At 43.5% G+C, this 16,284-nt stretch overlaps 1 long non-coding RNA gene across 1 annotated transcript; it reads left to right on the forward strand.

Moving 5' to 3' along the window:
* Nucleotides 1–6,019: 6,019 nt before the first annotated feature.
* On the forward strand, nucleotides 6,020–8,584 carry LOC142258914 (uncharacterized). Its single transcript, XR_012727904.1, has 3 exons — nucleotides 6,020–6,076; nucleotides 6,449–6,528; nucleotides 8,097–8,584. It is a non-coding gene; the product is annotated as an uncharacterized LOC142258914 (long non-coding RNA).
* The last annotated feature ends 7,700 nt before the right edge of the window (nucleotides 8,585–16,284 follow it).

The following is a 16,284-nucleotide window of genomic DNA, read 5'->3' on the forward strand; positions in this document are numbered from 1 at the left end:
TATAATACCCTGCACCTACCTCCACCTGCAGAGCCGCACACTAGATATATAATACCCTGCACCTACCTCCACCTGCAGAGCCGCACACTAGATATATAATACCCTGCACCTACCTCCACCTGCAGAGCCGCACACTAGATATATAATACCCTGCACCTACCTCCACCTGCAGAGCCGCACACTAGATATATAATACCCTGCACCTACCTCCACCTGCAGAGCCGCACACTAGATATATAATACCCTGCACCTACCTCCACCTGCAGAGCCGCACACTAGATATATAATAACCTGCACCTACCTCCACCTGCAGAGCCGCACACTAGATATATAATACCCTGCACCTACCTCCACCTGCAGAGCCGCACACTAGATATATAATAACCTGCACCTACCTCCACCTGCAGAGCCGCACACTAGATATATAATACCCTGCACCTACCTCCACCTGCAGAGCCGCACACTAGATATATAATACCCTGCACCTACCTCCACCTGCAGAGCCGCACACAGATATATAATACCCTGCACCTACCTCCACCTGCAGAGCCGCACACTAGATATATAATACCCTGCACCTACCTCCTCCTGCAGAGCCGCACACTAGATATATAATACCCTGCACCTACCTCCTCCTGCAGAGCCGCACACTAGATATATAATACCCTGCACCTACCTCCACCTGCAGAGCCGCACACAGATATATAATACCCTGCACCTACCTCCACCTGCAGAGCCGCACACTAGATATATAATACCCTGCACCTACCTCCTCCTGCAGAGCCGCACACTAGATATATAATACCCTGCACCTACCTCCACCTGCAGAGCCGCACACTAGATATATAATACCCTGCACCTACCTCCACCTGCAGAGCCGCACACTAGATATATAATACCCTGCACCTACCTCCACCTGCAGAGCCGCACACTAGATATATAATACCCTGCACCTACCTCCACCTGCAGAGCCGCACACTAGATATATAATAACCTGCACCTACCTCCACCTGCAGAGCCGCACACTAGATATATAATACCCTGCACCTACCTCCACCTGCAGAGCCGCACACTAGATATATAATAACCTGCACCTACCTCCACCTGCAGAGCCGCACACTAGATATATAATACCCTGCACCTACCTCCACCTGCAGAGCCGCACACTAGATATATAATACCCTGCACCTACCTCCACCTGCAGAGCCGCACACTAGATATATAATACACTGCACCTACCTCCACCTGCAGAGCCGCACACTAGATATATAATACCCTGCACCTACCTCCACCTGCAGAGCCGCACACTAGATATATAATACCCTGCACCTACCTCCACCTGCAGAGCCGCACACTAGATATATAATACCCTGCACCTACCTCCACCTGCAGAGCCGCACACTAGATATATAATACCCTGCACCTACCTCCTCCTGCAGAGCCGCACACTAGATATATAATACCCTGCACCTACCTCCACCTGCAGAGCCGCACACAGATATATAATACCCTGCACCTACCTCCACCTGCAGAGCCGCACACTAGATATATAATACCCTGCACCTACCTCCACCTGCAGAGCCGCACACTAGATATATAATACCCTGCACCTACCTCCACCTGCAGAGCCGCACACTAGATATATAATACCCTGCACCTACCTCCACCTGCAGAGCCGCACACTAGATATATAATACCCTGCACCTACCTCCACCTGCAGAGCCGCACACTAGATATATAATACCCTGCACCTACCTCCACCTGCAGAGCCGCACACTAGATATATAATACCCTGCACCTACCTCCTCCTGCAGAGCCGCACACTAGATATATAATACCCTGCACCTACCTCCTCCTGCAGAGCCGCACACTAGATATATAATACCCTGCACCTACCTCCACCTGCAGAGCCGCACACTAGATATATAATACCCTGCACCTACCTCCACCTGCAGAGCCGCACACTAGATATATAATACCCTGCACCTACCTCCTCCTGCAGAGCCGCACACTAGATATATAATACCCTGCACCTACCTCCTCCTGCAGAGCCGCACACTAGATATATAATACCCTGCACCTACCTCCACCTGCAGAGCCGCACACTAGATATATAATACCCTGCACCTACCTCCACCTGCAGAGCCGCACACTAGATATATAATACCCTGCACCTACCTCCACCTGCAGAGCCGCACACTAGATATATAATACCCTGCACCTACCTCCACCTGCAGAGCCGCACACTAGATATATAATACCCTGCACCTACCTCCACCTGCAGAGCCGCACACTAGATATATAATAACCTGCACCTACCTCCACCTGCAGAGCCGCACACTGGATATATAATACCCTGCACCTACCTCCACCTGCAGAGCCGCACACTGGATATATAATACCCTGCACCTACCTCCACCTGCAGAGCCGCACACTAGATATATAATACCCTGCACCTACCTCCTCCTGCAGAGCCGCACACTAGATATATAATACCCTGCACCTACCTCCACCTGCAGAGCCGCACACTAGATATATAATACCCTGCACCTACCTCCTCCTGCAGAGCCGCACACTAGATATATAATACCCTGCACCTACCTCCACCTGCAGAGCCGCACATTAGATATATAATAACCTGCACCTACCTCCTCCTGCAGAGCCGCACACTAGATATATAATACCCTGCACCTACCTCCACCTGCAGAGCCGCACACTAGATATATAATACCCTGCACCTACCTCCACCTGCAGAGCCGCACACTAGATATATAATACCCTGCACCTACCTCCACCTGCAGAGCCGCACACTAGATATATAATACCCTGCACCTACCTCCTCCTGCAGAGCCGCACACTAGATATATAATACCCTGCACCTACCTCCACCTGCAGAGCCGCACACTAGATATATAATACCCTGCACCTACCTCCACCTGCAGAGCCGCACACTAGATATATAATACCCTGCACCTACCTCCACCTGCAGAGCCGCACACTAGATATATAATACCCTGCACCTACCTCCACCTGCAGAGCCGCACACTAGATATATAATACCCTGCACCTACCTCCACCTGCAGAGCCGCACACTAGATATATAATACCCTGCACCTACCTCCACCTGCAGAGCCGCACACTAGATATATAATACCCTGCACCTACCTCCACCTGCAGAGCCGCACACTAGATATATAATACCCTGCACCTACCTCCTCCTGCAGAGCCGCACACTAGATATATAATACCCTGCACCTACCTCCACCTGCAGAGCCGCACACAGATATATAATACCCTGCACCTACCTCCACCTGCAGAGCCGCACACTAGATATATAATACCCTGCACCTACCTCCACCTGCAGAGCCGCACACTAGATATATAATACCCTGCACCTACCTCCACCTGCAGAGCCGCACACTAGATATATAATACCCTGCACCTACCTCCACCTGCAGAGCCGCACACTAGATATATAATACCCTGCACCTACCTCCACCTGCAGAGCCGCACACTAGATATATAATACCCTGCACCTACCTCCACCTGCAGAGCCGCACACTAGATATATAATACCCTGCACCTACCTCCACCTGCAGAGCCGCACACTAGATATATAATACCCTGCACCTACCTCCACCTGCAGAGCCGCACACTAGATATATAATACCCTACACCTACCTCCACCTGCAGAGCCGCACACTAGATATATAATACCCTGCACCTACCTCCACCTGCAGAGCCGCACACTAGATATATAATACCCTGCACCTACCTCCACCTGCAGAGCCGCACACTAGATATATAATACCCTGCACCTACCTCCACCTGCAGAGCCGCACACTAGATATATAATACCCTGCACCTACCTCCACCTGCAGAGCCGCACACTAGATATATAATACCCTGCACCTACCTCCACCTGCAGAGCCGCACACTAGATATATAATACCCTGCACCTACCTCCTCCTGCAGAGCCGCACACTAGATATATAATACCCTGCACCTACCTCCACCTGCAGAGCCGCACACAGATATATAATACCCTGCACCTACCTCCACCTGCAGAGCCGCACACTAGATATATAATACCCTGCACCTACCTCCACCTGCAGAGCCGCACACTAGATATATAATACCCTGCACCTACCTCCACCTGCAGAGCCGCACACTAGATATATAATACCCTGCACCTACCTCCACCTGCAGAGCCGCACACTAGATATATAATACCCTGCACCTACCTCCACCTGCAGAGCCGCACACTAGATATATAATACCCTGCACCTACCTCCACCTGCAGAGCCGCACACTAGATATATAATACCCTACACCTACCTCCACCTGCAGAGCCGCACACTAGATATATAATACCCTGCACCTACCTCCACCTGCAGAGCCGCACACTAGATATATAATACCCTGCACCTACCTCCTCCTGCAGAGCCGCACACTAGATATATAATACCCTGCACCTACCTCCTCCTGCAGAGCCGCACACTAGATATATAATACCCTGCACCTACCTCCACCTGCAGAGCCGCACACTAGATATATAATACCCTGCACCTACCTCCACCTGCAGAGCCGCACACTAGATATATAATAACCTGCACCTACCTCCACCTGCAGAGCCGCACACTAGATATATAATACCCTGCACCTACCTCCACCTGCAGAGCCGCACACTAGATATATAATACCCTGCACCTACCTCCACCTGCAGAGCCACACACTAGATATATAATACCCTGCACCTACCTCCACCTGCAGAGCCGCACACTAGATATATAATACCCTGCACCTACCTCCACCTGCAGAGCCGCACACTAGATATATAATACCCTGCACCTACCTCCACCTGCAGAGCCGCACACTAGATATATAATACCCTGCACCTACCTCCACCTGCAGAGCCGCACACTAGATATATAATAACCTGCACCTACCTCCTCCTGCAGAGCCGCACACTAGATATATAATACCCTGCACCTACCTCCACCTGCAGAGCCGCACACTAGATATATAATACCCTGCACCTACCTCCTCCTGCAGAGCCGCACACTAGATATATAATACCCTGCACCTACCTCCACCTGCAGAGCCGCACACTAGATATATAATACCCTGCACCTACCTCCACCTGCAGAGCCGCACACTAGATATATAATACCCTGCACCTACCTCCACCTGCAGAGCCGCACACTAGATATATAATACCCTGCACCTACCTCCTCCTGCAGAGCCGCACACTAGATATATAATACCCTGCACCTACCTCCACCTGCAGAGCCGCACACTAGATATATAATACCCTGCACCTACCTCCACCTGCAGAGCCGCACACTAGATATATAATACCCTGCACCTACCTCCTCCTGCAGAGCCGCACACTAGATATATAATACCCTGCACCTACCTCCACCTGCAGAGCCGCACACTAGATATATAATACCCTGCACCTACCTCCACCTGCAGAGCCGCACACTAGATATATAATACCCTGCACCTACCTCCACCTGCAGAGCCGCACACTAGATATATAATACCCTGCACCTACCTCCTCCTGCAGAGCCGCACACTAGATATATAATACCCTGCACCTACCTCCACCTGCAGAGCCGCACACTAGATATATAATACCCTGCACCTACCTCCACCTGCAGAGCCGCACACTAGATATATAATACCCTGCACCTACCTCCACCTGCAGAGCCGCACACTAGATATATAATACCCTGCACCTACCTCCACCTGCAGAGCCGCACACTAGATATATAATACCCTGCACCTACCTCCACCTGCAGAGCCGCACACTAGATATATAATACCCTGCACCTACCTCCACCTGCAGAGCCGCACACTAGATATATAATACCCTGCACCTACCTCCACCTGCAGAGCCGCACACTAGATATATGGCCGCTCTGTGCTTACAGGACCTGTGATGATGTCACATGGAGGGGAGGAGTCAGGGGTCACATGGTCAGCTCCTCAGTGTAGTCCTATATTGGCGTGCACACACTGGATGAGGCGCGGTGTCAGTGGATGGTTATATTAAACCCCAGTTGCGTATGTATGTGACCCATGTTGCGTATGTATGTGACCCCTGTTGCGTATGTATGTGACCCCTTCAAACTTATTTCAATCTTTGCTAAATTTAATTCTTTATTGATAAGTTCAGGTGAGGAGAAGATTTGTTGAGCGACTTTAGAAGTAAAGCGTTTGGATCTGATCGGTCTTGATCACAATTCGTTGAAAATGTGTGTATGACGTATATGGAGCAGAGCCGCATGTGATATATGTGTATGATATCTACATAGCGGAGCTGTGTATGTAACAGAGCCATGTGTACACGACGTGTATGTAGCAGAGCCGTGTGTGCATGATGTTTATGTAGCGGATACTATCTTTTACCACTTTATTAATCCCCAAAACACCCGTGCAGGTCCAATGTGTAGCCCCACAAGTGTTGTGTCGGTGCATTACCTTCAGGGACTCCACGTGGATGGAACAGTCTGGTCACAGGTAGGAAACCTTCTTTTAGGATTGTCGTGACGCCACTCTCAGAATTGCGGTCAGTGGAGACCGCCACTGCAGATTAAGGGATACCTGGGGCTGATGGGGGGTGCAGTCAGTTGTAATAGCCTCCTGAGAGTGAGGCAAGCCCCAGGGCCCTGTGTAAGTGTGAGGAACCACAAGGCGCAGAATAACTCAACACAAGCAGAATGTCTTTCAGAGGCTTTACTCACTGTTGATGGCAGGGTGAGTAACCCGGGCGTAGCTGGGATGAACCAGGCTGGAACCAGGCGTCCTTCAGGCTGACTTATGAGGGTGGCTACTGACTCGCCTTCCTTAGCCCTTCTGTTGTTTGTGGTAACCCCGACTTGCAGTCCCTATGAGGGTCACCCAGGGAAGTTGCTGCTCCCCTCGTTTCGGCCCGTTTGCTTGTAGCCTGGACCAGGTCACTCCGGCTGCTTGCCTCCTGTGAACTATGGGCCCTCACTTTGCTACGTGGCTGCGGACTCTGTGGTGTTGTCTTGGGGGTTTGAAGTGCCCCCTCAAGCAGGTTTGGCAGAAGAAAGCTGGATCTATCTCTGCACTGGGACCTGTTACCCCTTCGGGCCTGGTACCTCCCTGGCAGTCCTCTTACTCTCCACTCCGTTGCTCTCTCTTTAGCCTTGTGTGGATTTCAGACGGCACCACTAGGTGACCGTTCTCCCCCGTCAGTAGTCACTGCGCGTACGTTGTCAGAATTGTGTAGAGCTGCAGGGTCTGCTTCTGCCCTCCCCGCACTCCACCACTCAACTGTCTTCGGCTCACCCTTCCCTCCTCTCCTGTTCTTGCCTACGTCACCTAGCAGCCAGGCTCTCTACCACACCCCTTGAGTGGAGATGGAGGCCTCGCCCCCTCCTGGGATCCCCAGGGGTCCTCTCAAAGGTAAATGTGTGAGACCTGATCACTATGCGCCTGTGTAGTCACACCTCGGTCAGCCTTCTGGATTACCTGTTTTGTACTGTCCCCAGCATGGGTGCAGTACTCAGTGGTGCCTGACCAGGTCAGGGGCGCCACACCAACATAATCCACACGGAGTTCCACAACGATTCAAGCTCTTCTAGATGTAGTTACAGCACGCGATTATGGCACATGACCGCCCGCTGTGAGGTTCAGGCAGAGACTGAGCAGTGATCAGTGATGACGTCACTTAGGTTAGCCGCGGCCACAGCTGGAGGTTCCCACGGTCCCCCATCTGTGATTGCAGGTAACTTGACCTCAGATGACTTCAGTGACCTCACCTGAGTTCATTCACAGCTCATCACGTGACTCACTCAGTCTCTGCCTGAACATCACAGTGTACAAAGGAAATACTGTGGATAGAAGTGCAGAATAGGGTCTTACCAGGTAAGGTAACAGATAAGCCAAGATAATTTCATTCACCTATAAGGGTTGTGCAGTCACATCTCCTAAATGCACGTAAAAGATGGCGGCAGCTGCAGCCCTGGAAAGCAGACGTATCGGAGGGAGATCGGGTGTATGCCGCACTATCACCAGAAAATCAGATGTTGATTATTTCATCTCTTTATGCTTTTATTCAGGTCGATGTGTTTCAGAGAACTCTGTGTCCTTCATCAGGACATCAAGGAAAAATCAACAGTCTACTACAGAGGAAAGAACCTATATATATATATACAGATATGTCAGAGGACCGCCCGCTGTATTTCAAATACTGGCGGGACAATCGACTAATCAGATAACGGCAACAAGATTTAAAGCATAATGTATTAAAAGACGACTTTAAATGTCCTGGAAGTAACAAATATCGCAACAATCTAGAAATTACAAAACAAAAAGAAAAAAAGAGAAAAAGAATAATGCAAAAGTATTTCTTGGAAATATAACAGAATGCAGAGAGTCTAGAACTGTGGATTTACTGGGGATTGTAGTAATACACTGGCTGGAGGCGCTATCCACAGCCCTGTATAGGGGATCATGATAAACAATGGGAAGAGAAGAAAGGTTATGGTATTTATTGTGGTAAAAAATGGGGGAGGTTGTGCTGTAAAACTAAATTGATGATGATATTACAGAGATAGAAAAAAATAAATAAAAATTAAAAACTTTACATCTCACAATCGTGTATTATTTATCAAAGGGAAAAAAGAAAAAACTGAAGAAAAATAAAAAATTGCGTGTGTATAGTGACGGGTTGTGTAAAAATTGATATGCAGTGCGAATGTTCAGAGACCACGAGCAGGAAAGTCCTTATGGGTAAGAAGTGTTGGGAGGTTTCATATAGTAGTGCAGACATAATATACAGTGTGTGCAGAGATCGCGTGCGGCAATCGTACATATGAGGTTAACGTACGAGAAGGAGTTCATATAAGCAAAAAAGTAATGTGTATAAAAACTAAACATTTTTTTGTATAAGGGCCTGAAACAGACCCAGTTAGAAGCCATGGAGGTGGCGGTCCGCCTGCGGGTTTTCATGTTGTGCAAATACAGATGAAGCCGCTCAGGAAGCAATGAAGAAAAATCCATGGAGGAAAGTAATTAATGAACATTTCTTCAGTTTTAAAAACAAAAAGGAATGTTAAAATAATGAATTTTAATGGAATTATATAATATTAGTTATTGGTGGGGAGTGTTGATGTGCACCATATATTTGTATTCCTTAGTATAGTGATTCTAGCTGTGAAGGTTCAGCAAGCGAGTACCAGAGCAAAGCAGGAGTGCGCATGCGTGAAGGGTAACAGGAGTTCAGGTCCGTGGGAGAGAACCACACCGCGCATGCGTGGGGGTTAATAGAGTTCAGACCGTGGGAATTACCTCACTACGTCTGTGCAGATTACGGAAAGTTCACAAGCTTCAGACGAGAATCCCTCCTGCATGACTACAGTGCGAAGGACAGTGCCAGAATAACCACACACAGGACCCCATAATCACGCACCCCATCCCTCAATTAGAAACATGAATCATTAACATCAATCATATACAATTTATAGTCATATAAATGTATAAATATAAACATTAATAAAATGAAGCATATTTAAAAGTCAAGATCTGAATTAAGATAATATAAAATTAATATAATATAAATAATATAAAACCAAGAAATCTATTAAATTGAATAAAAATATATTGATAAAATAATATTAATAACACAGATCTGTCACCTCATTTAAACCTATAGGCTTCAAAGTGTTTAATTTGTATATCCAGAATGTTTCCTTTTTATTTAATACCTCCACTCTATTAGGGGTATTAGGAGGGATCTGTTCGATGGGGTCACCCTTTAAGCCATATTTTTATAATGAACTACCGTACAATGCCTAGAGAGTCTGTGTAGTAAAAAAGAGTTTTAATATTCCGCCTGTGGGAATGACGTCTGTTGTGGAGTAATTTTATAAAGAATGGTCTGGCTCACTGATGTGGTGCTCAGGAGAAAAAATTAGTCCATATATAGAAAAAGCTCCGGCACACAATGATGTATCAATTAATATTTTATTTCCATAAATTGATAATTCAGATATAGATGAATAACGTTTCGGCTGATGCCTTCTTCACAAATGAAATTCATATAACAAAATAAAGTATAACAAGAGAAAATCAGTACCAATATTCTTTCATATTTCATATTAGTAACTATCACGTGAATTATAACTGGTATAATAAATGATCCTTTATTACCTAATTGGTATAATGAGTGATATCTGAGAAGAACGTCAGACGCATGTAATCGTTTATATCTGGAAAAATAATAACAATGCCCACATTTCAGGAATCATAGAAATCATAAGGATACCCTAATGTATACTTAGGAATATATATCATATCCATTATTTGTGTTTATAAAGCGTATCACTACTGTCAGTCTATAGACTTCACCAGGGCATAATCCCAATCAATAATAAATTAAAAGACATCTTTACCTTCATTTTGAAAAGATAATATATAATCATAATGCCCAAAGGGGAAGTGGTTATGGTGTTGGACCGCTATAAGACTAAAGAGATAAAGAAAAAGGATTGCTATCAGTATATCAGAAGAAACTCCGGTTGTAAACGTATAAACAATATTATTTTAGGTCCAAAGTGACAAAGTGCCGCTCAACAAGGGGTTAACAGAGGAGATGAACGTGACATACCTGTTTAGCCGAGGATCAGCGGTGAAGTGAAGTGAAGTGACCGCGCTGGGGTTTAAATGTGCTGGAGGGGCGGGCATAATTAAACAATTTCCTGTGTGTGTGGAACGCATAAGGACGAGTGCCACGCAAGCCGCGCGTGCGCAGTGTACCCGGAAGTGTGCGCATGCGCAGAAGTGAAAATATGGTGTAAGTGAGCTACGGCTCCCGGAATTTCATTATAAAGCGAGATGTATTAAGTGCGCATCTGAAAAAGAGAAGAAGAGATGAATAGGGCTTTAAAGACCAGAATTAATTCTATATGAACATGATCAATGAAGCGATTAGCATAATCATTAGAAACGAACAGCATTGGTTATATTCACATGGGTGCCTATATACATTAACAAGTACCCATGTGTATGTGATATATGCATATATATATACCTAATGCAATGTATGACAACACACATCATACATGGTAATATAAAGCAGCTATGACACGATTAACTCTATATACTAAAAGAGAGTCACAAGACACTTATCTAAGTTATATAGAATTCTAACTGTAACATGTATACATATGTGTGTGCAGGACATATGTGTCCGCACACTCACATGTGTACCCATAATTCTCATTAACACATCAGTGAATATATACACACAGAATCTACACAATAAACTATATAAAGACCTCTAATATCTTATAAAAAACCACAATATTGGAAATAGGACAGGACGGACCCCACATCAATAGTTCTCATATTCTCTATTAAGTCCAAAAGGGGAGAGGGTATTAAGGGTGTGGATCCAATAGGATTCCCGTTCTTTTAGTTTCTTAATCCTATCACCCCCACGTCTCAAAGGTGAAATATGCTCCAAAACCTGAAACCTCATCTGAGAAATCGTGTGCCCGCACTGGATGAAATGATGTGGAATAGGCAACATAACTAATTTACATTGTATGGTGGACTTATGTTTCCCAATGCGGTCTCGGACATGTTGGGTAGTCTCCCCAACATATCCGAGACCACACGGGCACTTTATCAAGTATACTACATATGACGTATCACAGGTGAAAAAGTCCTTAAGATAGAAGACCTTTCCAGTGCGAGGATGGGTACATTGATTTCCTTTGATAATATTAGAGCAATGAGGATAATATAAACAGGGATAATTACCCTGTTTGGGGGTAGATAAGAAAGTTTGTCTCAATTTAACAGTTTTTGACCCTATGTCCGCCCTTACCAATATGTCTCTGAGGTTAGGAGAACGTTTATAACTGAAAAGAGGTAAGGAAGAAAATTCGGTTATTTGTGGATAAGAATTATGTAATATCTGCCAGTGTCGAAGAATAATACCTTTTATAATGGGATGAAAAGGATGAAATGTGTTGACAAAAGTGATAAATGGTCCTACCCTTTTAGATCTAGTGATTGAACTATAACTAGAATGATAAGCAGAATCCACTACAGATGGAGGATAACCACGTTGTAAGAATTTGTTGGACATTTCCTCATGTCGTATTGAACGTTGATCCTGGGAAGAAACAATCCTTGTCACTCTTTTATGTTGAGATATTGGTAATGCGTTTTTCAAAAGTCGGGGGTGACTACTGGTATAATGTAAAAAGCTATTACGGTCTGTCGGTTTCACATAAATATCCGATGTGATGTTACCACTTGGATTTATGTTTATACGTGTATCAAGAAAGTTAATACTAGATGGATCCACATGTTGGGTAAAGGATAAGCCATCAACTCTAGTATTAAGGTAACAAAAAAATTCATCAAAAAGTGATTGGGAACCTGAGAAGATGATAAATATATCGTCAATGTACCTTTTGTACATTAAAATATGATTCTGAAATATAGGATGATTATATACAAATTGGGATTCAAAATGCGTCATATAAATATTCGCATAAGGTGGTGCGACATTTGAACCCATAGCCGTTCCTTTGGTCTGAAAATAAAATTGATCTTGAAATAAGAAAAATTTTTTATGTAAAACAATATCCAGTAAGTCAAGACAAAACTGTTTTTGTAATGAAGAAAAATCACTGTAACATTCCAAAAACCACGACACAGCCTGTATACCGAGATCATGTTGTATACTAGTATACAAGGAATTGACATCAAGAGTGACAAGGAGTGTATCAGAAGGAAGTGAGCCCAAGGATTGCAATTGATGTAAAAAATCATCTGTATCCCTTAAATATGAAGGAGTCTTGGATACCAATGGAGTCAGGATACGGTCAAGTGTGATAGCTAGTGATAGCTAATTTAACTCCAGGTGAATCACAGGCTTTACAGTCTCTTAAAAATAACACCTCTATAGTTATCAAACCAGCCGATAAAGGCGGAGCCTTAGTTGTGATGAATAAAAGTTATTATACCTCCGAGATATTGACTCAGCTGGCCGATACGTCCACTTACTTACCTATACAGCGTGATCCTTCTAGTGACATTAAAAGAATAATACTGGATAAAATTCATCATTATTCTACTCATGGAGTTATTGATACGAAATTGGCTAGCTATTTAAATAAGGTTAATCCAGTCATACCGGTGTTTTACACCTTGCCTAAGGTGCATAAAAATCTATGGCAACCGCCTGGACGTCCAATAGTGGCCTCAATAGATTCATTATTGTCACCGCTAGCTATCACACTTGACCGTATCCTGACTCCATTGGTATCCAAGACTCCTTCATATTTAAGGGATACAGATGATTTTTTACATCAATTGCAATCCTTGGGCTCACTTCCTTCTGATACACTCCTTGTCACTCTTGATGTCAATTCCTTGTATACTAGTATACAACATGATCTCGGTATACAGGCTGTGTCGTGGTTTTTGGAATGTTACAGTGATTTTTCTTCATTACAAAAACAGTTTTGTCTTGACTTACTGGATATTGTTTTACATAAAAAATTTTTCTTATTTCAAGATCAATTTTATTTTCAGACCAAAGGAACGGCTATGGGTTCAAATGTCGCACCACCTTATGCGAATATTTATATGACGCATTTTGAATCCCAATTTGTATATAATCATCCTATATTTCAGAATCATATTTTAATGAACAAAAGGTACATTGACGATATATTTATCGTCTTCTCAGGTTCCCAATCACTTTTTGATGAATTTTTTTGTTACCTTAATACTAGAGTTGATGGCTTATCCTTTACCCAACATGTGGATCCATCTAGTATTAACTTTCTTGATACACGTATAAACATAAATCCAAGTGGTAACATCACATCGGATATTTATGTGAAACCGACAGACCGTAATAGCTTTTTACATTATACCAGTAGTCACCCACGACTTTTGAAAAACGCATTACCAATATCTCAACATAAAAGAGTGACAAGGATTATTTCTTCCCAGGATCAACGTTCAATACGACATGAGGAAATGTCCAACAAATTCTTACAACGTGGTTATCCTCCATCTGTAGTGGATTCTGCTTATCATTCTAGTTATAGTTCAATCACTAGATCTAAAAGGGCAGGACCATTTATCACTTTTGTCAACACATTTCATCCTTTTCATCCCATTATAAAAGGTATTATTCTTCGACACTGGCAGATATTACATAATTCTTATCCACAAATAACCGAATTTTCTTCCTTACCTCTTTTCAGTTATAAACGTTCTCCTAACCTCAGAGACATATTGGTAAGGGCGGACATAGGGTCAAAAACTGTTAAATTGAGACAAACTTTCTTATCTACACCCAAACAGGGTAATTATCCCTGTTTACATTGTCCTCATTGCTCTAATATTATCAAAGGAAATCAATGTACCCATCCTCGCACTGGAAAGGTCTTCTATCTTAAGGACTTTTTCACCTGTGATACGTCATATGTAGTATACTTGATAAAGTGCCCGTGTGGTCTCGGATATGTTGGGGAGACTACCCAACATGTCCGAGACCGCATTGGGAAACATAAGTCCACCATACGATGTAAATTAGTTATGTTGCCTATTCCACATCATTTCATCCAGTGCGGGCACACGATTTCTCAGATGAGGTTTCAGGTTTTGGAGCATATTTCACCTTTGAGACGTGGGGGTGATAGGATTAAGAAACTAAAAGAACGGGAATCCTATTGGATCCACACCCTTAATACCCTCTCCCCTTTTTGACTTAATAGAGAATATGAGAACTATTGATGTGGGGTCCGTCCTGTCCTATTTCCAATATTGTGGTTTTTTATAAGATATTAGAGGTCTTTATATAGTTTATTGTGTAGATTCTGTGTGTATATATTCACTGATGTGTTAATGAGAATTATGGGTACACATGTGAGTGTGCGGACACATATGTCCTGCACACACATATGTATACATGTTACAGTTAGAATTCTATATAACTTAGATAAGTGTCTTGTGACTCTCTTTTAGTATATAGAGTTAATCGTGTCATAGCTGCTTTATATTACCATGTATGATGTGTGTTGTCATACATTGCATTAGGTATATATATATGCATATATCACATACACATGGGTACTTGTTAATGTATATAGGCACCCATGTGAATATAACCAATGCTGTTCGTTTCTAATGATTATGCTAATCGCTTCATTGATCATGTTCATATAGAATTAATTCTGGTCTTTAAAGCCCTATTCATCTCTTCTTCTCTTTTTCGGATGCGCACTTAATACATCTCGCTTTATAATGAAATTCCGGGAGCCGTAGCTCACTTACACCATATTTTCACTTCTGCGCATGCGCGCACTTCCGGGTACACTGCGCACGCACGGCTTTCGTGCAACTCGTCCTTATGCGTTCCACACACACAGGAAATTGTTTAATTATGCCCGCCCCTCCAGCACATTTAAACCCCAGTGCGGTCACTTCACTTCACCGCTGATCCTCGGCTAAACAGGTATGTCACGTTCATCTCCTCTGTTAACCCCTTGTTGAGCGGCACTTTGTCACTTTGGACCTAAAATAATATTGTTTATACGTTTACAACCGGAGTTTCTTCTGATATACTGATAGCAATCCTTTTTCTTTATCTCTTTAGTCTTATAGCGGTCCAACACCATAACCACTTCCCCTTTGGGCATTATGATTATATATTATCTTTTCAAAATGAAGGTAAAGATGTCTTTTAATTTATTATTGATTGGGATTATGCCCTGGTGAAGTCTATAGACTGACAGTAGTGATACGCTTTATAAACACAAATAATGGATATGATATATATTCCTAAGTATACATTAGGGTATCCTTATGATTTCTATGATTCCTGAAATGTGGGCATTGTTATTATTTTTCCAGATATAAACGATTACATGCGTCTGACGTTCTTCTCAGATATCACTCATTATACCAATTAGGTAATAAAGGATAATTTATTATACCAGTTATAATTCACGTGATAGTTACTAATATGAAATATGAAAGAATATTGGTACTGATTTTCTCTTGTTATACTTTATTTTGTTATATGAATTTCAGTTGTGAAGAAGGCATCAGCCGAAACGTTATTCATCTATATCTGAATTATCAATTTATGGAAATAAAATATTAATTGATACATCATTGTGTGCCGGAGCTTTTTCTATATATAGTCTGTTGTGGAGTGTCTGAGATGTCCTGCCCACATACTGTTTATTACACTTGCATGGAGTGTTCGAG

The sequence above is a fragment of the Anomaloglossus baeobatrachus genome (genome assembly GCF_048569485.1).
Source record: "Anomaloglossus baeobatrachus isolate aAnoBae1 chromosome 5 unlocalized genomic scaffold, aAnoBae1.hap1 SUPER_5_unloc_17, whole genome shotgun sequence".
Lineage (NCBI taxonomy): Eukaryota > Metazoa > Chordata > Amphibia > Anura > Aromobatidae > Anomaloglossus > Anomaloglossus baeobatrachus.